The 22,356-nt window shown below is 35.1% G+C and overlaps 11 non-coding genes across 11 annotated transcripts; 10 read left to right on the top strand and 1 right to left on the bottom strand.

Moving 5' to 3' along the window:
- The first annotated feature begins 3,704 nt into the window (after window positions 1-3,704).
- On the top strand, window positions 3,705-3,776 carry TRNAC-GCA (transfer RNA cysteine (anticodon GCA)). Its single transcript has one exon. It is a non-coding gene; the product is annotated as a tRNA-Cys (tRNA).
- Window positions 3,777-5,612: 1,836 nt separating this feature from the next.
- TRNAC-GCA (transfer RNA cysteine (anticodon GCA)) lies at window positions 5,613-5,684 on the top strand. Its single transcript has one exon. It is a non-coding gene; the product is annotated as a tRNA-Cys (tRNA).
- Window positions 5,685-6,566: 882 nt separating this feature from the next.
- On the top strand, window positions 6,567-6,638 carry TRNAC-GCA (transfer RNA cysteine (anticodon GCA)). The gene has a single exon. It is a non-coding gene; the product is annotated as a tRNA-Cys (tRNA).
- Window positions 6,639-10,357: 3,719 nt separating this feature from the next.
- TRNAC-GCA (transfer RNA cysteine (anticodon GCA)) lies at window positions 10,358-10,429 on the top strand. The gene has a single exon. It is a non-coding gene; the product is annotated as a tRNA-Cys (tRNA).
- An 869-nt stretch (window positions 10,430-11,298) lies between these two features.
- TRNAC-GCA (transfer RNA cysteine (anticodon GCA)) lies at window positions 11,299-11,370 on the top strand. The gene has a single exon. It is a non-coding gene; the product is annotated as a tRNA-Cys (tRNA).
- An 882-nt stretch (window positions 11,371-12,252) lies between these two features.
- TRNAC-GCA (transfer RNA cysteine (anticodon GCA)) lies at window positions 12,253-12,324 on the top strand. The gene has a single exon. It is a non-coding gene; the product is annotated as a tRNA-Cys (tRNA).
- A 960-nt stretch (window positions 12,325-13,284) lies between these two features.
- Window positions 13,285-13,356, bottom strand: TRNAC-GCA (transfer RNA cysteine (anticodon GCA)). The gene has a single exon. It is a non-coding gene; the product is annotated as a tRNA-Cys (tRNA).
- A 723-nt stretch (window positions 13,357-14,079) lies between these two features.
- Window positions 14,080-14,151, top strand: TRNAC-GCA (transfer RNA cysteine (anticodon GCA)). The gene has a single exon. It is a non-coding gene; the product is annotated as a tRNA-Cys (tRNA).
- A 3,734-nt stretch (window positions 14,152-17,885) lies between these two features.
- TRNAC-GCA (transfer RNA cysteine (anticodon GCA)) lies at window positions 17,886-17,957 on the top strand. Its single transcript has one exon. It is a non-coding gene; the product is annotated as a tRNA-Cys (tRNA).
- A 1,831-nt stretch (window positions 17,958-19,788) lies between these two features.
- Window positions 19,789-19,860, top strand: TRNAC-GCA (transfer RNA cysteine (anticodon GCA)). The gene has a single exon. It is a non-coding gene; the product is annotated as a tRNA-Cys (tRNA).
- A 1,832-nt stretch (window positions 19,861-21,692) lies between these two features.
- Window positions 21,693-21,764, top strand: TRNAC-GCA (transfer RNA cysteine (anticodon GCA)). The gene has a single exon. It is a non-coding gene; the product is annotated as a tRNA-Cys (tRNA).
- The last annotated feature ends 592 nt before the right edge of the window (window positions 21,765-22,356 follow it).

The following is a 22,356-nucleotide window of genomic DNA, read 5'->3' as shown; positions in this document are numbered from 1 at the left end:
ATAAATTGAAGAAAACATTTGCAATGTTAGCATTTTATGTAATGAGCAACACATTTCTACATTTGAAATACTCCTGATCATCTCCTGAAACATAGGGTAAACACCATGAAACTGTTTAGGATTTCTTCATATGATACAAGCTATGTTTTACATTCACCCAAGTTCTACTGGTGATATTATCAGTTTGAAATAGTCCATTGGAAGCTCATATGAATGTTATAAAACTGTGGTGGAAACCAATAATATGCCCTTAATGAAATGATTTAATTTGTACAGCTGACCAGAAGTGCACTGATGTCATTAGTTCTACAAGTTCCATACAGTCACCCACTCTATCACCTTTTTAAAAAAGGGCAGTTTTCAGCATTCAAGGGTTTAACTCAGTGGTAGAGCATAGGAGTGCAGTTGAAGAAGTCCCTGTTTCATAGCCATATACCCTCGTCAATAGATCCTAGTAAAATGTTTTTCAACCCAATGCACTGTAAGAAACAATAGGATATATCATCATTTCATATAAAAAACAATGAACAATTGGGTTTAACTATACTCTTAGCACAAAATAAACAAACTGTAGTAGAGAAGCAGTTACATTTTGCAGAATTTGTGCATTTGACAAAATATTTTTTTTTCCATGTTCCAAGATCTACATGTGATACGAAATGTATGAATTCTTGCAATGGAAACCTCACTGTATTTTACCAAGGCAGATAAAGGACATCTGTTGTACCCCTTATACTTATGAGGAGGGTTTGGTGGCTGAAAATGCATTGCTTTGATGGTAATTGCATGTTGCTTTCACTTTGTACATATTACTGAATAAATAAAGGTGAACATTTCAGAAATGGTGGTATAGCTCAGGGGTAGAGCATTTCACTGCCGATCAAAATGTCCCTAGTTCAATTGTGGGTGCCCCCTTGTCCAACTGTTTTATCTGTAGAAATATTTTTTTAATTAAATAAATTGAAGTAAACATTTACAATCTTAGCATTTTATGTAATGAGCAACACATTTCTACATTTGAAATACTCCTGATCATCTCCTGAAATATAGGGTAAACACCATGAAACTGTTTAGGATTTCTTCATATGATACAAGCTGTGTTTTACATTCACCCAAGTTATACTGGTGATATTATCAGTTTGAAATAGTCCATTGGAAGCTCATATGAATGTTATAAAACTGTGGTGGAAACCAATAATATGCCCTTAATGAACTGTATTAATTTGTACAGCTGACCAGAAGAGCACTGATGTCATTAGTTGTACAAGTTCCATACAGTCACCCACTCTATCACCTTTTTAAAAAAGGGCAGTTTTCAACATTGAAGGGTTTATGTCAGTGGTAGAGCGTAGGAGTGTAGTTCAAGAAGTCCCTGTTTCATAACCATATACCCTCTTCAATAGATCCTGTTAAAATGTTTTTCAACCCAATGCACTGTAAGAAACAATAGGATATATCATCATTTCATATACAAAACAATGAACAATTGGGTTTAACTATTCGCTTAGCACAAAATCAACAAACTGCAGTAGAGAAGCAGTTACATTTTGCAGAATTTGTGCATTTGACAAAAGATTTTTTTTCCATGTTCCAAGATCTACATGTGATATGAAATGTATGAATTCTTGCAATGGAAACCTCACTGTATTTTACCAAGGCAGATAAAGGACATCTTTTGTACCCATTATACTTATAAGGAGGGTTTGGTGGCTGAAAATGCATTGCTTTGATGGTGATTGCATGTTGCTTCCACTTTGTACATATTACTGAATAAATAAAGGCAAACATTTCAGAAATGGGGGTATAGCTCAGGGGTAGAGTATTTCACTGCAGATCAAAAGGTCCTTAGTACAAATCTGGGTGCCCCCTTGTCCAACTGTTTTACCTGTAGAAATATTTTTTTTATTAAATAAATTGAAGAAAACATTTGCAATGTTAGCATTTTATGTAATGAGCAACACATTTCTACATTTGAAATACTCCTGATCATCTCCTGAAACATAGGGTAAACACCATGAAACTGTTTAGGATTTCTTCATATGATACAAGCTGTGTTTTACATTCACCCAAGTTCTACTGGTGATATTTTCAGTTTGAAATAGTCAATTGGAAGCTCATATGAATGTTATAAAACTGTGGTGGAAACCAATAATATGCCCTTAATGAAATGATTTAATTTGTACAGCTGACCAGAAGTGCCCTGATGTCATTAGTTCTACAAGTTCCATACAGTCACCAACTCTATCACCTTTTTAAAAAAGGGCAGTTTTCAGCATTCAAGGGTTTAACTCAGTGGTAGAGCATAGGAGTGCAGTTGAAGAAGTCCCTGTTTCATAGCCATATACCCTCGTCAATAGATCCTGGTAAAATGTTTTTCAACCCAATGCACTGTAAGAAACAATAGGATATATCATCATTTCATATAAAAAACAATGAACAATTGGGTTTAACTATACTCTTAGCACAACATAAACAAACTGCAGTAGAGAAGCAGTTACATTTTGCAGAATTTGTGCATTTGACAAAATATTTTTTTTCCATGTTCCAAGATCTACATGTGATACGAAATGTATGAATTCTTGCAATGGAAACCTCACTGTATTTTACCAAGGCAGGTAAAGGACATCTTTTGTACCCCTTATACTTATGAGGAGGGTTTGGTGGCTGAAAATGCATTGCTTTGATGGTAATTGCATGTTGCTTTCACTTTGTACATATTACTGAATAAATAAAGGTGAACATTTCAGAAATGGGGGTATAGCTCAGGGGTAGAGCATTTCACTGCAGATCAAAATGTCCCTAGTTCAATTGTGGGTGCCCCCTTGTCCAACTGTTTTACCTGTAGAAATATTTTTTTAATTAAATAAATTGAAGTAAACATTTACAATCTTAGCATTTTATGTAATGAGCAACACATTTCTACATTTGAAATACTCCTGATCATCACCTGAAACATAGGGTAAACACCATTAAGCTGTTTAGGATTTCTTCATATGATACAAGCTGTGTTTTACATTCACCCAAGTTCTACTGGTGATATGATCAGTTTGAAATAGTCCATTGGAAGCTCATATGAATGTTATAAAACTGTGGTGGAAACCAATAATATGCCCATAATGAAATGTATTAATTTGTACAGCTGACCAGAAGTGCATTGATGTCATTAGTTCTACAAGTTCCATACAGTCACCCACTCTATCACCGTTTTAAAAAAGGGCAGTTTTCAGCATTCAAGGGTTTAACTCAGTGGTAGAGCATAGGAGTGCAGTTCAAGAAGTCCCTGTTTCATAAGCATATACCCTCGTCAATAGATCCTGTTAAAATGTTTTTCAACCCAATGCACTGTAAGATACAATATGATATATCATCATTTCACATAAAAACAATGAACAATTGGGTTTAACTATACTCTTTATCACAAAATCTACAAACTGCAGTAGAGAAGCAGTTACGCTTTGCAGAATTTGTGCATTTGACAAACGCTTTTTTTCCATGTTCCAAGATCTACATGTGATACGAAATGTATGAATCCTTGCAATGGAAGCCTCACTGTATTTTACTAAGGCAGATAAGGGACATCCTTCGCACCCCATATACTTATAACGAGGGTTTGGTGGCTGAAAATGCATTGCTTTGATGGTGATTGTATGTTGCTTGCACTTTGTACATATTACTGAATTAATAAAGGTGAACTTTTCAGAACTGGGGGTATAGCTCAGTGGTAGAGCATTTGACTGCAGATCAAGAGGTCCCTAGTTCAAATCTGGGTGCCCCCTTGTTCAACTGTTTTACCTGTAGAAATATTTTTTTAATTAAATAAATTGAAGAAAACATTTACAATCTTAGCATTTTATGTAATGAGCAACACATTTCTACATTTGAAATACTCCTGATCATCTCCTGAAACATAGGGTAAACACCATGAAACTGTTTAGGATTTCTTCATATGATACAAGCTGTGTTTTACATTCACCCAAGTTATACTGGTGATATTATCAGTTTGAAATAGTCCATTGGAAGCTCATATGAATGTTATAAAACTGTGGTGGAAACCAATAATATGCCCTTAATGAACTGTATTAATTTGTACAGCTGACCAGAAGAGCACTGATGTCATTAGTTGTACAAGTTCCATACAGTCACCCACTCTATCACCTTTTTAAAAAAGGGCAGTTTTCAACATTGAAGGGTTTATGTCAGTGGTAGAGCGTAGGAGTGTAGTTCAAGAAGTCCCTGTTTCATAACCATATACCCTCTTCAATAGATCCTGTTAAAATGTTTTTCAACCCAATGCACTGTAAGAAACAATAGGATATATCATCATTTCATATACAAAACAATGAACAATTGGGTTTAACTATTCGCTTAGCACAAAATCAACAAACTGCAGTAGAGAAGCAGTTACATTTTGCAGAATTTGTGCATTTGACAAAAGATTTTTTTTCCATGTTCCAAGATCTACATGTGATATGAAATGTATGAATTCTTGCAATGGAAACCTCACTGTATTTTACCAAGGCAGATAAAGGACATCTTTTGTACCCCTTATACTTATAAGGAGGGTTTGGTGGCTGAAAATGCATTGCTTTGATGGTGATTGCATGTTGCTTCCACTTTGTACATATTACTGAATAAATAAAGGCAAACATTTCAGAAATGGGGGTATAGCTCAGGGGTAGAGTATTTCACTGCAGATCAAAAGGTCCTTAGTACAAATCTGGGTGCCCCCTTGTCCAACTGTTTTACCTGTAGAAATATGTTTTTAATTAAATAAATTGAAGTAAACATTCACAATCTTAGCATTTTATGTAATGAGCAACACATTTCTACATTTGAAATACTCCTGATCATCACCTGAAACATAGGGTAAACACCATTAAGCTGTTTAGGATTTCTTCATATGATACAAGCTGTGTTTCACATTCACCCAAGTTCTACTGGTGATATGATCAGTTTGAAATAGTCCATTGGAAGCTCATATGAATGTTATAAAACTGTGGTGGAAACCAATAATATGCCCTTAATGAAATGTATTAATTTGTACAGCTGACCAGAAGTGCACTGATGTCATTAGTTCTACAAGTTCCATGCAGTCACCCACTCTATCACCTTTTTAAAAAACGGCAGTTTTCAGCATTCAAGGGTTTAACTCAGTGGTAGAGCGTAGGAATGCAGTTCAAGAAGTCACTGTTTCATAACCATATACCCTCTTCAATAGATCCTGTTAAAATGTTTTTCAACCCAATGCACTGTAAGAAACAATAAAATATATCATCATTTCATATACAAAACAATGAACAATTGGGTTTAACTATGCTCTTAGCACAAAATCAACAAACTGCAGTAGAGAAGCAGTTACATTTTGCAGAATTTGTGCATTTGACAAAAAAAAATTTTTCCATGTTCCAAGATCTACATGTGATACGAAATGTATGAATTCTTGCAATGGAAACCTCACTGTATTTTACCAAGGCAGATAAAGGACATCCTTCGCACCCCATATACTTATAAGGAGGGTTTGGTGCCTGAAAATGCATTGCTTTGATGGTGATTGCATGTTGCTTGCACTTTGTACATATTACTGAATTAATAAAGGTGAGCCTTTCAGAACTGGGGGTATAGCTCAGTGGTAGAGCATTTGACTGCAGATCAAGAGGTCCCTAGTTCAAATCTGGGTGCCCCCTTGTTCAACTGTTTTACCTGTAGAAATATTTTTTTAATTAAATAAATTGAAGAAAACATTTACAATCTTAGCATTTTATGTAATGAGCAACACATTTCTACATTTGAAATACTCCTGATCATCACCTGAAACATAGGGTAAACACCATTAAGCTGTTTAGGATTTCTTCATATGATACAAGCTGTGTTTTACATTCACACAAGTTCTACTGGTGATATGATCAGTTTGAAATAGACCATTGGAAGCTCATATGAATGTTATAAAACTGTGGTGGAAACCAATAATATGCCCTTAATGAAATGTATTAATTTGTACAGCTGACCAGAAGTGCACTGATGTCATTAGTTCTACAAGTTCCATACAGTCACCCACTCTATCACCTTTTTAAAAAAGGGCAGTTTTCAACATTGAAGGGTTTATGTCAGTGGTAGAGCATAGGAGTGTAGTTCAAGAAGTCCCTGTTTCATAACCATATACCCTCTTCAATAGATCCTGTTAAAATGTTTTTCAACCCAATGCACTGTAAGAAACAATAGGATATATCATCATTTCATATACAAAACAATGAACAATTGGGTTTAACTATGCTCTTAGCACAAAATCAACAAACTGCAGTAGAGAATCAGTTACATTTTGCAGAATTTGTGCATTTGACAAAAGATTTTTTTTCCATGTTCCAAGATCTACATGTGATACGAAATGTATGAATTCTTGCAATGGAAACCTCACTGTATTTTGCCAAGGCAGATAAAGGACATCCTTCGCACCCCATATACTTATAAGGAGGGTTTGGTGGCTGAAAATGCATTGCTTTGATGGTGATTGCATGTTGCTTGCACTTTGTACATATTACTGAATTAATAAAGGTGAACTTTTCAGAATTGGGGGTATAGCTCAGTGGTAGAGCATTTGACTGCAGATCAAGAGGTCCCTAGTTCAAATCTGGGTGCACCCTTGTTCAACTCTTTTACCTGTAGAAATATTTTTTTAATTAAATAAATTGAAGAAAACATTTACAATCTTAGCATTTTATGTAATGAGCAACACATTTCTACATTTGAAATACTCCTGATCATCACCTGAAACATAGGGTAAACACCATTAAGCTGTTTAGGATTTCTTCATATGATACAAGCTGTGTTTTACATTCATACAAGTTCTACTGGTGATATGATCAGTTTGAAATAGACCATTGGAAGCTCATATGAATGTTATAAAACTGTGGTGGAAACCAATAATATGCCCTTAATGAAATGTATTAATTTGTACAGCTGACCAGAAGTGCACTGATGTCATTAGTTCTACAAGTTCCATACAGTCACCCACTCTATCACCTTTTTAAAAAAGGGCAGTTTTCAACATTGAAGGGTTTATGTCAGTGGTAGAGCATAGGAGTGTAGTTCAAGAAGTCCCTGTTTCATAACCATATACCCTCTTCAATAGATCCTGTTAAAATGTTTTTCAACCCAATGCACTGTAAGAAACAATAGGATATATCATCATTTCATATACAAAACCATGAACAATTGGGTTTAAATATGCTCTTAGCACAAAGTCAACAAACTGCAGTAGAGAAGCAGTTACATTTTGCAGAATTTGTGCATTTGACAAAAGATTTTTTTTCCATGTTCCAAGATCTACATGTGATACGAAATGTATGAATTCTTGCAATGGAAACCTCACTGTATTTTACCAAGGCAGATAAAGGACATCCTTCGCACCCCTTATGCTTATAAGGAGGGTTGGGCGGCTGAACATGCATTGCTTTGATGGTGATTGCATGTTGCTTCCACTTTGTACATATTACTGAATAAATAAAGTTGAACATTTCAGAAATAGGGGTATAGCTCAGGGGTAGAGCATTTCACTGCAGATCAAAAGGTTCCTAGTTCAAATCTGGGTGTCCCACTGTTTTACCTGTAGAAATATGTTTTTAATTAAATAAATTGAAGTGAACATTTACAATCTTAGCATTTTATGTAATGAGCAACACATTTCTACATTTGAAATACTCCTGATCATCACCTGAAACATAGGGTAAACACCATTAAGCTGTTTAGGATTTCTTCATATGATACAAGCTGTGTTTCACATTCACACAAGTTCTACTGGTGATATGATAAGTTTGAAATAGACCATTGGAAGCTCATATGAATGTTATAAAACTGTGGTGGAAACCAATAATATGCCCTTAATGAAATGTATTAATTTGTACAGCTGACCAGAAGTGCACTGATGTCATTAGTTCTACAAGTTCCATACAGTCACCCACTCTATCACCTTTTTAAAAAAGGGCAGTTTTCAACATTGAAGGGTGTATGTCAGTGGTAGAGCGTAGGAGTGTAGTTCAAGAAGTCCCTGTTTCATAAGCATATACCCTCTAAATAGATCATGTTAAATGTTTTTCAACCCAATGCACTGTAAGAAACAATAGGATATATCATCATTTCATATACAAAACAATGAACAATTGGGTTTAAATATGCTCTTAGCACAAAGTCAACAAACTGCAGTAGAGAAGCAGTTACATTTTGCAGAATTTGTGCATTTGACAAAAGATTTTTTTTCCATGTTCCAAGATCTACATGTGATACGAAATGTATGAATTCTTGCAATGGAAACCTCACTGTATTTTACCAAGGCAGATAAAGGACATCCTTCGCACCCCTTATGCTTATAAGGAGGGTTGGGCGGCTGAACATGCATTGCTTTGATGGTGATTGCATGTTGCTTCCACTTTGTACATATTACTGAATAAATAAAGTTGAACATTTCAGAAATAGGGATATAGCTCAGGGGTAGAGCATTTCACTGCAGATCAAAAGGTTCCTAGTTCAAATCTGGGTGTCCCACTGTTTTACCTGTAGAAATATGTTTTTAATTAAATAAATTGAAGGGAACATTTACAATCTTAGCATTTTATGTAATGAGCAACACATTTCTACATTTGAAATACTCCTGATCATCACCTGAAACATAGGGTAAACACCATTAAGCTGTTTAGGATTTCTTCATATGATACAAGCTGTGTTTCACATTCACACAAGTTCTACTGGTGATATGATAAGTTTGAAATAGACCATTGGAAGCTCATATGAATGTTATAAAACTGTGGTGGAAACCAATAATATGCCCTTAATGAAATGTATTAATTTGTACAGCTGACCAGAAGTGCACTGATGTCATTAGTTCTACAAGTTCCATACAGTCACCCACTCTATCACCTTTTTAAAAAAGGGCAGTTTTCAACATTGAAGGGTTTATGTCAGTGGTAGAGCGTAGGAGTGTAGTTCAAGACGTCCCTGTTTCATAAGCATATACCCTCTAAATAGATCATGTTAAATGTTTTTCAACCCAATGCACTGTAAGAAACAATAGGATATATCATCATTTCATATACAAAACAATGAACAATTGGGTTTAACTATGCTCTTAGCACAAAATCAACAAACTGCAGTAGAGAAGCAGTTACATTTTGCAGAATTTGTGCATTTGACAAAAGATTTTTTTTCCATGTTCCAAGATCTACATGTGATATGAAATGTATGGATTCTTGCAATGGAAACCTCACTGTATTTTACCAAGGCAGATAAAGGACATCTTTTGTACCCCTTATACTTATAAGGAGGGTTTGGTGGCTGAAAATGCATTGCTTTGATGGTGATTGCATGTTGCTTCCACTTTGTACATATTACTGAATAAATAAAGGCAAACATTTCAGAAATGGGGGTATAGCTCAGGGGTAGAGTATTTCACTGCAGATCAAAAGGTCCTTAGTACAAATCTGGGTGCCCCCTTGTCCAACTGTTTTACCTGTAGAAATATGTTTTTAATTAAATAAATTGAAGTAAACATTCACAATCTTAGCATTTTATGTAATGAGCAACACATTTCTACATTTGAAATACTCCTGATCATCACCTGAAACATCGGGTAAACACCATTAAGCTGTTTAGGATTTCTTCATATGATACAAGCTGTGTTTCACATTCACCCAAGTTCTACTGGTGATATGATCAGTTTGAAATAGTCCATTGGAAGCTCATATGAATGTTATAAAACTGTGGTGGAAACCAATAATATGCCCTTAATGAAATGTATTAATTTGTACAGCTGACCAGAAGTGCACTGATGTCATTAGTTCTACAAGTTCCATAGAGTCACCCACTCTATCACCTTTTTAAAAAAGGGCAGTTTTCAACATTCAAGGGTTTATGTCAGTGGTAGAGCGTAGGAGTGTAGTTCAAGAAGTCCCTGTTTCATAACCATATACCCTCTTCAATAGATCCTGTTAAATGTTTTTCAACCCAATGCACTGTAAGAAACAATAGGATATATCATCATTTCATATACAAAACAATGAACAATTGGGTTTAACTATGCTCTTAGCACAAAATCAACAAACTGCAGTAGAGAAGCAGTTACATTTTGCAGAATTTTTGCATTTGACAAAAGATTTTTTTTCCATGTTCAAAGATCTACATGTGATACGAAATGTATTAATTCTTGCAATGGAAACCTCACTGTATTTTACCAAGGCAGATAAAGGACATCCTTCGAACCCCATTTGTAAGGAGGGTTTGGTGGCTGAAAATGCATTGCTTTGATGGTGATTGCATGTTGCTTGCACTTTGTACATATTACTGAATTAATAAAGGTGAACCTTTCAGAACTGGGGGTATAGCTCAGCGGTAGAGCATTTGACTGCAGATCAAGAGGTCCCTAGTTCAAATCTGGGTGCCCCCTTGTTCAACTGTTTTACCTGTAGAAATATTTTTTTAATTGAAGAAAACATTTACAATCTTAGCATTTTATGTAATGAGCAACACATTTCTACATTTGAAATACTCCTGATCATCACCTGAAACATAGGGTAAACACCATTAAGCTGTTTAGGATTTCTTCATATGATAAAAGCTGTGTTTTACATTCACACAAGTTCTACTGGTGATATGATCAGTTTAAAATAGACCATTGGAAGCTCATATGAATGTTATAAAACTGTGGTGGAAACCAATAATATGCCCTTAATGAAATGTATTAATTTGTACAGCTGACCAGAAGTGCACTGATGTCATTAGTTCTACAAGTTCCATACAGTCACCCACTCTATCACCTTTTTAAAAAAGGGCAGTTTTCAACATTGAAGGGTTTATGTCAGTGGTAGAGCATAGGAGTGTAGTTCAAGAAGTCCCTGTTTCATAACCATATACCCTCTTCAATAGATCCTGTTAAAATGTTTTTCAACCCAATGCACTGTAAGAAACAATAGGATATATCATCATTTCATATACAAAACAATGAACAATTGGGTTTAACTATGCTCTTAGCACAAAATCAACAAACTGCAGTAGAGAAGCAGTTACATTTTGCAGAATTTGTGCATTTGACAAAAGATTTTTTTTCCATGTTCCAAGATCTACATGTGATACGAAATGTATGAATTCTTGCAATGGAAACCTCACTGTATTTTACCAAGGCAGATAAAGGACATCCTTCGCACCCCATTTGTAAGGAGGGTTTGGTGGCTGAAAATGCATTGCTTTGATGGTGATTGCATGTTGCTTGCACTTTGTACATATTACTGAATTAATAAAGGTAAACTTTTCCAAACTGGGGGTATAGCTCAGTGGTAGAGCATTTGACTGCAGATCAAGAGGTCCCTAGTTCATATCTGGGTGCCCCCTTGTTCAATTGTTTTACCTGTAGAAATATTTTTTTTATTAAATAAATTGAAGAAAACATTTACAATCTTAGCATTTTATGTAATGAGCAACACATTTCTACATTTGAAATACTCCTGATCATCTCCTGAAGCATAAGGTAAACACCATGAAACTGTTTAGGATTTCTTCATATGATACAAGCTGTGTTTTACATTCACCCAAGTTCTACTGGTGATATTATCAGTTTGAAATAGTCCATTGGAAGCTCATATGAATGTTATAAAACTGTGGTGGAAACCAATAATATGCCCTTAATGAACTGTATTAATTTGTACAGCTGACCAGAAGTGCACTGATGTTATTAGTTCTACAAGTTCCATACAGTCACCCACTCTATCACCTTTTTAAAAAACGGCAGTTTTCAGCATTCAAGGGTTTAACTCAGTGGTAGAGCGTAGGAATGCAGTTCAAGAAGTCACTGTTTCATAACCATATACCCTCTTCAATAGATCCTGTTAAAATGTTTTTCAACCCAATGCACTGTAAGAAACAATAAAATATATCATCATTTCATATACAAAACAATGAACAATTGGGTTTAACTATGCTCTTAGCACAAAATCAACAAACTGCAGTAGAGAAGCAGTTACATTTTGCAGAATTTGTGCATTTGACAAAAGATTTTTTTTCCATGTTCCAAGATCTACATGTGATACGAAATGTATGAATTCTTGCAATGGAAACCTCACTGTATTTTACCAAGGCAGATAAAGGACATCCTTCGCACCCCATATACTTATAAGGAGGGTTTGGTGGCTGAAAATGCATTGCTTTGATGGTGATTGCATGTTGCTTGCACTTTGTACATATTACTGAATTAATAAAGGTGAACTTTTCAGAATTGGGGGTATAGCTCAGTGGTAGAGCATTTGACTGCAGATCAAGAGGTCCCTAGTTCAAATCTGGGTGCCCCCTTGTTCAACTGTTTTACCTGTAGAAATATTTTTTTAATTAAATAAATTGAAGAAAACATTTACAATCTTAGCATTTTATGTAATGAGCAACACATTTCTACATTTGAAATACTCCTGATCATCACCTGAAACATAGGGTAAACACCATTAAGCTGTTTAGGATTTCTTCATATGATACAAGCTGTGTTTTACATTCACACAAGTTCTACTGGTGATATGATCAGTTTGAAATAGACCATCGGAAGCTCATATGAATGTTATAAAACTGTGGTGGAAACCAATAATATGCCCTTAATGAAATGTATTAATTTGTACAGCTGACCAGAAGTGCACTGATGTCATTCGTTCTACAAGTTCCATACAGTCACCCACTCTATCACCTTTTTAAAAAAGGGCAGTTTTCAAAATTGAAGGGTTTATGTCAGTGGTAGAGCGTAGGAGTGTAGTTCAAGAAGTCCCTGTTTCATAAGCATATACCCTCTTCAATAGATCATGTTAAATGTTTTTCAACCCATTGCACTGTAAGAAACAATAGGATATATCATCATTTCATATACAAAACAATGAACAATTGGGTTTAACTATGCTCTTAGCACAAAATCAACAAACTGCAGTAGAGAAGCAGTTAAATTTTGCAGAATTTGTGCATTTGAAAAAAGATTTCTTTTCCATGTTCCAAGATCTACATGTGATACGAAATGTATGAATTCTTGCAATGGAAACCTCACTGTATTTTACCAAGGCAGATAAAGGACATCCTTCGCACCCCATATACTTATAAGGAGGGTTTGGTGGCTGAAAATGCATCGCTTTGATGGTGTTTAGCCTATGTTTCAGGTGATGATCAGGAGTATTTCAAATGTAGAAATGTGTTGCTCATTACATAAAATGCTAAGATTGTAAATGTTTTCTTCAATTTATTTAATTAAAAAAATATTTCTACAGGTAAAACAGTTGAACAAGGGGGCACCCAGATTTGAACTAGGGACCTCTTGATCTGCAGTCAAATGCTCTACCACTGAGCTATACCCCCAGTTCTGAAAAATTCACCTTCATTAATTCAGTAATATGTACAAAGTGCAAGCAACTATGATCAGTTTGAAATAGACCATTGGAAGCTCATATGAATGTTATAAAACTGTGGTGGAAACCAATAATATGCCCTTAATGAAATGTATTAATTTGTACAGCTGACCAGAAGTGCACTGATGTCATTAGTTCTACAAGTTCCATACAGTCACCCACTCTATCACCTTTTTAAAAAAGGGCAGTTTTCAACATTGAAGGGTTTATGTCAGTGGTAGAGCATAGGAGTGTAGTTCAAGAAGTCCCTGTTTCATAACCATATACCCTCTTCAATAGATCCTGTTAAAATGTTTTTCAACCCAATGCACTGTAAGAAACAATAGGATATATCATCATTTCATATACAAAACAATGAACAATTGGGTTTAACTATGCTCTTAGCACAAAATCAACAAACTGCAGTAGAGAAGCAGTTACATTTTGCAGAATTTGTGCATTTGAAAAAAGATTTCTTTTCCATGTTCCAAGATCTACATGTGATACGAAATGTATGAATTCTTGCAATGGAAACCTCACTGTATTTTACCAAGGCAGATAAAGGACATCCTTCGCACCCCATATACTTATAAGGAGGGTTTGGTGGCTGAAAATGCATCGCTTTGATGGTGATTGCATGTTGCTTGAACTTTGTACATATTACTGAATTAATAAAGGTGAACTTTTCAGAACTGGGGGTATAGCTCAGTGGTAGAGCATTTGACTGCAGATCAAGAGGTCCCTAGTTCAAATCTGGGTGCCCCCTTGTTCAACTGTTTTACCTGTAGAAATATTTTTTTAATTAAATAAATTGAAGAAAACATTTACAATCTTAGCATTTTATGTAATGAGCAACACATTTCTACATTTGAAATACTCCTGATCATCTCCTGAAACATAGGGTAAACACCATGAAACTGTTTAGGATTTCTTCATATGATACAAGCTGTGTTTTACATTCACCCAAGTTATACTGGTGATATTATCAGTTTGAAATAGTCCATTGGAAGCTCATATGAATGTTATAAAACTGTGGTGAAAACCAATAATATGCCCTTAATGAACTGTATTAATTTGTACAGCTGACCAGAAGAGCACTGATGTCATTAGTTGTACAAGTTCCATACAGTCACCCACTCTATCACCTTTTTAAAAAAGGGCAGTTTTCAACATTGAAGGGTTTATGTCAGTGGTAGAGCGTAGGAGTGTAGTTCAAGAAGTCCCTGTTTCATAAGCATATACCCTCTTCAATAGATCCTGTTAAAATGTTTTTCAACCCAATGCACTGTAAGAAACAATAGGATATATCATCATTTCATATACAAAACAATGAACAATTGGGTTTAACTATTCGCTTAGCACAAAATCAACAAACTGCAGTAGAGAAGCAGTTACATTTTGCAGAATTTGTGCATTTGACAAAAGATTTTTTTTCCATGTTCCAAGATCTACATGTGATATGAAATGTATGAATTCTTGCAATGGAAACCTCACTGTATTTTACCAAGGCAGATAAAGGACATCCTTCGCACCCAATTTGTAAGGAGGGTTTGGTGGCTGAAAATGCATTGCTTTGATGGTGATTGCATGTTGCTTGCACTTTGTACATATTACTGAATTAATAAAGGTGAATTTTTCCAAACTGGGGGTATAGCTCAGTGGTAGATCATTTGACTGCAGATCAAGAGGTCCCTAGTTCATATCTGGGTGCCCCCTTGTTCAATTGTTTTACCTGTAGAAATATTTTTTTTATTAAATAAATTGAAGAAAACATTTACAATCTTAGCATTTTATGTAATGAGCAACACATTTCTACATTTGAAATACTCCTGATCATCTCCTGAAACATAAGGTAAACACCATGAAACTGTTTAGGATTTCTTCATATGATACAAGCTGTGTTTTACATTCACCCAAGTTCTACTGGTGATATTATCAGTTTGAAATAGTCCATTGGAAGCTCATATGAATGTTATAAAACTGTGGTGGAAACCAATAATATGCCCTTATTGAACTGTATTAATTTTTACAGCTGACCAGAAGTGCACTGATGTTATTAGTTCTACAAGTTCCATACAGTCACCCACTCTATCACCTTTTTAAAAAACGGCAGGTTTCAGCATTCAAGGGTTTAACTCAGTGGTAGAGCGTAGGAATGCAGTTCAAGAAGTCACTGTTTCATAACCATATACCCTCTTCAATAGATCCTGTTAAAATGTTTTTCAACCCAATGCACTGTAAGAAACAATAAAATATATCATCATTTCATATACAAAACAATGGACAATTGGGTTTAACTATGCTCTTAGCACAAAATCAACAAACTGCAGTAGAGAAGCAGTTACATTTTGCAGAATTTGTGCATTTGACAAAAGATTTTTTTTCCATGTTCCAAGATCTACATGTGATATGAAATGTATGAATTCTTGCAATGGAAACCTCACTGTATTTTACCAAGGCAGATAAAGGACATCTTTTGTACCCCTTATACTTATAAGGAGGGTTTGGTGGCTGAAAATGCATTGCTTTGATGGTGATTGCATGTTGCTTCCACTTTGTACATATTACTGAATAAATAAAGGTAAACATTTCAGAAATGGGGGTATAGCTCAGGGGTAGAGTATTTCACTGCAGATCAAAAGGTCCTTAGTACAAATCTGGGTCCCCCTTGTCCAACTGTTTTACCTGTAGAAATATGTTTTTAATTAAATAAATTGAAGTAAACATTCACAATCTTAGCATTTTATGTAATGAGCAACACATTTCTACATTTGAAATACTCCTGATCATCACCTGAAACATCGGGTAAACACCATTAAGCTGTTTAGGATTTCTTCATATGATACAAGCTGTGTTTCACATTCACCCAAGTTCTACTGGTGATATGATCAGTTTGAAATAGTCCATTGGAAGCTCATATGAATGTTATAAAACTGTGGTGGAAACCAATAATATGCCCTTAATGAAATGTATTAATTTGTACAGCTGACCAGAAGTGCACTGATGTCATTAGTTCTACAAGTTCCATAGAGTCACCCACTCTATCACCTTTTTAAAAAAGGGCAGTTTTCAACATTCAAGGGTTTATGTCAGTGGTAGAGCGTAGGAGTGTAGTTCAAGAAGTCCCTGTTTCATAACCATATACCCTCTTCAATAGATCCTGTTAAATGTTTTTCAACCCAATGCACTGTAAGAAACAATAGGATATATCATCATTTCATATACAAAACAATGAACAATTGGGTTTAACTATGCTCTTAGCACAAAATCAACAAACTGCAGTAGAGAAGCAGTTACATTTTGCAGAATTTTTGCATTTGACAAAAGATTTTTTTTCCATGTTCCAAGATCTACATGTGATACGAAATGTATGAATTCTTGCAATGGAAACCTCACTGTATTTTACCAAGGCAGATAAAGGACATCCTTCGCACCCAATTTGTAAGGAGGGTTTGGTGGCTGAAAATGCATTGCTTTGATGGTGATTGCATGTTGCTTGCACTTTGTACATATTACTGAATTAATAAAGGTGAATTTTTCCAAACTGGGGGTATAGCTCAGTGGTAGATCATTTGACTGCAGATCAAGAGGTCCCTAGTTCATATCTGGGTGCCCCCTTGTTCAATTGTTTTACCTGTAGAAATATTTTTTTTATTAAATAAATTGAAGAAAACATTTACAATCTTAGCATTTTATGTAATGAGCAACACATTTCTACATTTGAAATACTCCTGATCATCTCCTGAAACATAAGGTAAACACCATGAAACTGTTTAGGATTTCTTCATATGATACAAGCTGTGTTTTACATTCACCCAAGTTCTACTGGTGATATTATCAGTTTGAAATAGTCCATTGGAAGCTCATATGAATGTTATAAAACTGTGGTGGAAACCAATAATATGCCCTTATTGAACTGTATTAATTTTTACAGCTGACCAGAAGTGCACTGATGTTATTAGTTCTACAAGTTCCATACAGTCACCCACTCTATCACCTTTTTAAAAAACGGCAGGTTTCAGCATTCAAGGGTTTAACTCAGTGGTAGAGCGTAGGAATGCAGTTCAAGAAGTCACTGTTTCATAACCATATACCCTCTTCAATAGATCCTGTTAAAATGTTTTTCAACCCAATGCACTGTAAGAAACAATAAAATATATCATCATTTCATATACAAAACAATGGACAATTGGGTTTAACTATGCTCTTAGCACAAAATCAACAAACTGCAGTAGAGAAGCAGTTACATTTTGCAGAATTTGTGCATTTGACAAAAGATTTTTTTTCCATGTTCCAAGATCTACATGTGATACGAAATGTATGAATTCTTGCAATGGAAACCTCACTGTATTTTACCAAGGCAGGTAAAGGACATCCTTCGCACCCCATATACTTATAAGGAGGGTTTGGTGGCTGAAAATGCATTGCTTTGATGGTGATTGCATGTTGCTTGCACTTTGTACATATTACTGAATTAATAAAGGTGAATTTTTCAGACCTGGGGGTATAGCTCAGTGGTAGAGCATTTGACTGCAGATCAAGAGGTCCCTAGTTCAAATCTGGGTGCCCCCTTGTTCAACTGTTTTACCTGTAGAAATATTTTTTTAATTAAATAAATTGAAGAAAACATTTACAATCTTAGCATTTTATGTAATGAGCAACACATTTCTACATTTGAAATACTCCTGATCATCTCCTGAAACATAGGGTAAACACCATGAAACTGTTTAGGATTTCTTCATATGATACAAGCTGTGTTTTACATTCACCCAAGTTATACTGGTGATATTATCAGTTTGAAATAGTCCATTGGAAGCTCATATGAATGTGATATAACTGTGGTGGAAACCAATAATATGCCCTTAATGAACTGTATTAATTTGTACAGCTGACCAGAAGAGCACTGATGTCATTAGTTGTACAAGTTCCATACAGTCACCCACTCTATCACCTTTTTAAAAAAGGGCAGTTTTCAACATTGAAGGGTTTATGTCAGTGGTAGAGCGTAGGAGTGTAGTTCAAGAAGTCACTGTTTCATAACCATATACCCTCTTCAATAGATCCTGTTAAAATGTTTTTCAACCCAATGCACTGTAAGAAACAATAAAATATATCATCATTTCATATACAAAACAATGAACAATTGGGTTTAACTATGCTCTTAGCACAAAATCAACAAACTGCAGTAGAGAAGCAGTTACATTTTGCAGAATTTGTGCATTTGACAAAAGATTTTTTTTCCATGTTCCAAGATCTACATGTGATACGAAATGTATGAATTCTTGCAATGGAAACCTCACTGTATTTTACCAAGGCAGATAAAGGACATCCTTCGCACCCCATTTGTAAGGAGGGTTTGGTGGCTGAAAATGCATTGCTTTGATGGTGATTGCATGTTGCTTGCACTTTGTACATATTACTGAATTAATAAAGGTGACTTTTCCAAACTGGGGGTATAGCTCAGTGGTAGAGCATTTAACTGCAGATCAAGAGGTCCCTAGTTCATATCTGGGTGCCCCCTTGTTCAATTGTTTTACCTGTAGAAATATTTTTTTTATTAAATAAATTGAAGAAAACATTTACAATCTTAGCATTTTATGTAATGAGCAACACATTTCTACATTTGAAATACTCCTGATCATCTCCTGAAGCATAAGGTAAACACCATGAAACTGTTTAGGATTTCTTCATATGATACAAGCTGTGTTTTACATTCACCCAAGTTCTACTGGTGATATTATCAGTTTGAAATAGTCCATTGGAAGCTCATATGAATGTTATAAAACTGTGGTGGAAACCAATAATATGCCCTTAATGAACTGTATTAATTTGTACAGCTGACCAGAAGTGCACTGATGTTATTAGTTCTACAAGTTCCATACAGTCACCCACTCTATCACCTTTTTAAAAAACGGCAGTTTTCAGCATTCAAGGGTTTAACTCAGTGGTAGAGCGTAGGAATGCAGTTCAAGAAGTCACTGTTTCATAACCATATACCCTCTTCAATAGATCCTGTTAAAATGTTTTTCAACCCAATGCACTGTAAGAAACAATAACATATATCATCATTTCATATACAAAACAATGAACAATTGGGTTTAACTATGCTCTTAGCACAAAATCAACAAACTGCAGTAGAGAAGCAGTTACATTTTGCAGAATTTGTGCATTTGACAAAAGATTTTTTTTCCATGTTCCAAGATCTACATGTGATACGAAATGTATGAATTCTTGCAATGGAAACCTCACTGTATTTTACCAAGGCAGATAAAGGACATCCTTCGCACCCCATATACTTATAAGGAGGGTTTGGTGGCTGAAAATGCATTGCTTTGATGGTGATTGCATGTTGCTTGCACTTTGTACATATTACTGAATTAATAAAGGTGAACCTTTCAGAACTGGGGGTATAGCTCAGCGGTAGAGCATTTGACTGCAGATCAAGAGGTCCCTAGTTCAAATCTGGGTGCCCCCTTGTTCAACTGTTTTACCTGTAGAAATATTTTTTTAATTAAATAAATTGAAGAAAACATTTACAATCTTAGCATTTTATGTAATGAGCAACACATTTCTACATTTGAAATACTCCTGATCATCACCTGAAACATAGGGTAAACACCATTAAGCTGTTTAGGATTTCTTCATATGATAAAAGCTGTGTTTTACATTCACACAAGTTCTACTGGTGATATGATCAGTTTGAAATAGACCATTGGAAGCTCATATGAATGTTATAAAACTGTGGTGGAAACCAATAATATGCCCTTAATGAAATGTATTAATTTGTACAGCTGACCAGAAGTGCACTGATGTCATTAGTTCTACAAGTTCCATACAGTCACCCACTCTATCACCTTTTTAAAAAAGGGCAGTTTTCAACATTGAAGGGTTTATGTCAGTGGTAGAGCATAGGAGTGTAGTTCAAGAAGTCCCTGTTTCATAACCATATACCCTCTTCAATAGATCCTGTTAAAATGTTTTTCAACCCAATGCACTGTAAGAAACAATAGGATATATCATCATTTCATATACAAAACAATGAACAATTGGGTTTAACTATGCTCTTAGCACAAAATCAACAAACTGCAGTAGAGAAGCAGTTACATTTTGCAGAATTTGTGCATTTGACAAAAGATTTTTTTTCCATGTTCCAAGATCTACATGTGATACGAAATGTATGAATTCTTGCAATGGAAACCTCACTGTATTTTACCAAGGCAGATAAAGGACATCCTTCGCACCCCATTTGTAAGGAGGGTTTGGTGGCTGAAAATGCATTGCTTTGATGGTGATTGCATGTTGCTTGCACTTTGTACATATTACTGAATTAATAAAGGTAAACTTTTCCAAACTGGGGGTATAGCACAGTGGTAGAGCATTTGACTGCAGATCAAGAGGTCCCTAGTTCATATCTGGGTGCCCCCTTGTTCAATTGTTTTACCTGTAGAAATATTTTTTTTATTAAATAAATTGAAGAAAACATTTACAATCTTAGCATTTTATGTAATGAGCAACACATTTCTACATTTGAAATACTCCTGATCATCTCCTGAAGCATAAGGTAAACACCATGAAACTGTTTAGGATTTCTTCATATGATACAAGCTGTGTTTTACATTCACCCAAGTTCTACTGGTGATATTATCAGTTTGAAATAGTCCATTGGAAGCTCATATGAATGTTATAAAACTGTGGTGGAAACCAATAATATGCCCTTAATGAACTGTATTAATTTGTACAGCTGACCAGAAGTGCACTGATGTTATTAGTTCTACAAGTTCCATACAGTCACCCACTCTATCACCTTTTTAAAAAACGGCAGTTTTCAGCATTCAAGGGTTTAACTCAGTGGTAGAGCGTAGGAATGCAGTTCAAGAAGTCACTGTTTCATAACCATATACCCTCTTCAATAGATCCTGTTAAAATGTTTTTCAACCCAATGCACTGTAAGAAACACTAAAATATATCATCATTTCATATACAAAACAATGAACAATTGGGTTTAACTATGCTCTTAGCACAAAATCAACAAACTGCAGTAGAGAAGCAGTTACATTTTGCAGAATTTGTGCATTTGAAAAAAGATTTCTTTTCCATGTTCCAAGATCTACATGTGATACGAAATGTATGAATTCTTGCAATGGAAACCTCACTGTATTTTACCAAGGCAGATAAAGGACATCCTTCGCACCCCATATACTTATAAGGAGGGTTTGGTGGCTGAAAATGCATCGCTTTGATGGTGATTGCATGTTGCTTGCACTTTGTACATATTACTGAATTAATAAAGGTGAATTTTTCAGGACTGGGGGTATAGCTCAGTGGTAGAGCATTTGACTGCAGATCAAGAGGTCCCTAGTTCAAATCTGGGTGCCCCCTTGTTCAACTGTTTTACCTGTAGAAATATTTTTTAATTAAATAAATTGAAGAAAACATTTACAATCTTAGCATTTTATGTAATGAGCAACACATTTCTACATTTGAAATACTCCTGATCATCACCTGAAACATAGGGTAAACACCATTAAGCTGTTTAGGATTTCTTCATATGATACAAGCTGTGTTTTACATTCACCCAAGTTCTACTGGTGATATTATCAGTTTGAAATAGTCCATTGGAAGCTCATATGAATGTTATAAAACTGTGGTGGAAACCAATAATATGCCCTTATTGAACTGTATTAATTTGTACAGCTGACCAGAAGTGCACTGATGTTATTAGTTCTACAAGTTCCATACAGTCACCCACTCTATCACCTTTTTAAAAAACGGCAGGTTTCAGCATTCAAGGGTTTAACTCAGTGGTAGAGCGTAGGAATGCAGTTCAAGAAGTCACTGTTTCATAACCATATACCCTCTTCAATAGATCCTGTTAAAATGTTTTTCAACCCAATGCACTGTAAGAAACAATAAAATATATCATCATTTCATATACAAAACAATGGACAATTGGGTTTAACTATGCTCTTAG

This window comes from Ambystoma mexicanum, chromosome 4q, assembly GCF_040938575.1.
Source record: "Ambystoma mexicanum isolate Mex_15411 chromosome 4q, UKY_AmexF1_1, whole genome shotgun sequence".
NCBI lineage: Eukaryota > Metazoa > Chordata > Amphibia > Caudata > Ambystomatidae > Ambystoma > Ambystoma mexicanum.
The sequence above is the reverse complement of the archived record's forward strand: the minus strand, read 5'-3'. Positions and strand labels throughout refer to the sequence as shown.